Here is a 1,556-nt window from a genome sequence, read left to right as displayed (position 1 = left end):
GCGTCTTCTACGTATTTTTACATAAAATAATCTCTATTTCCCAGTATAGCCGTATCTGCATGGTCCAGCAAGGAAAACGTGTACTGTAGACACCCACAGACATGTCACTGTCTTTCTAGTGGGATAGAGAGTGTAATATAATTTTTTCTGAAAAAAAAATATGGCGATGAATTTCCTATAGTTAAATATTTTTTATTATATTTCTACTTGTTTTCTAGCATTTTCTATATTTCTACTTAATTAAAATGAATAGCTTTAAAGAAAATTACACCAAGGGTTATAAAAATTAATATATCCTTTCAAATCATTTTCCAGAAAAAAAAACCTTAGGATCGCAGCTAATTCTCATACTCTCTAGATTGTTTATTTGTTCTTTCATTATATTTTCCAAAGATTTTCTTCTTCTCTCAACATTATTTTACCTTGTTAAATTTCAGCTAATTCTATGTATTCTCTTGGATTTCTTCCAGAGATTTTTTTCATGATTTCGGGATTTTTTCCAACCTATAAATGTTGTTTTCCCATTCGCTCAGCGTACAAATCAAAAATAAGCAGATTATCACCACCGTAATCTTACCAACTATAAAAATTCAAATATTCCAGCGATGAAAACACAGAGGGATTTCCATCGACATTAACATAATGCTTATTGATTAGTTGTTCGTATTTTCTATTCATTCGAGTAGAAAACCATCGATGTGTTGACGTAGTTTTGCAGCAGCACGGGGGGAATTTGAATTCGCCCGCATTTTGTTTGGATTAGTCGGTTTTTCCTCGGGATTTTCCCCTCCCGGAAAACTAGTTTTACAATTGAATGCGAGTGAGTAGAACAAGTAAAATAAAACGAGTGATGCTTGAAATTTCAAAAAAAAAAGAAACGGATGAGAGAAAATTTGAGAATAGCACTTCACCTATTCTTATCAGAAATGTTGTCATTTCATTCGAAACAGAGAAAAAAACAAGCGTTTTCCTCATGTAACTTTCTCCGGAGGCACTTAACGATGTCCTTCAAGTACTCCAGGGAACAATAAAATGAATAAAAGCATGGAATAGTGTCGATTTGTAAGAAAAAAAAACCAGTTCATTGTCTCCTCCTTTTTTTTCTTACTTGAAGATGGTTGAATTTTTTTCCGGTGAGAACGAGTACAGTAAACTAAAAAAGAAACCACATAGAAACAAAAAAAAAGAACACGCATTTACCCTGCTAATTTTCGACGAATTCTATCAATTTCTTGGATTTCATTCAGAAATTTTTGTTCTTTTTCCCATTTTCCCATTCTACGAAAACTACAAAAATCCTTAATTCCACAAAAACTTGAGAGTTTTTCTTTTCTGAGAACAAGTATTGTAAAGTAAAAAGAATCCACATGGAAACAAAAAAGAAGACGCATTTCCTAAATAAGACCGTCCTAATTTCCATCCAAGTCCACCTATTTCTTGAGGTTTTCTTCCAGAGATTTTTGTTCTTCCCCCATTTTCCCACTCTAAAAATTCAAACAAAAAACTCCTCAATTCTACAAAAGGTAGAAATTTGTGTGAAAAAAGCTATTTAAATT

Source organism: Necator americanus, chromosome II (genome assembly GCF_031761385.1).
Source record: "Necator americanus strain Aroian chromosome II, whole genome shotgun sequence".
NCBI classification, from domain to species: domain Eukaryota; kingdom Metazoa; phylum Nematoda; class Chromadorea; order Rhabditida; family Ancylostomatidae; genus Necator; species Necator americanus.
This window is presented reverse-complemented; position numbering follows the sequence as displayed.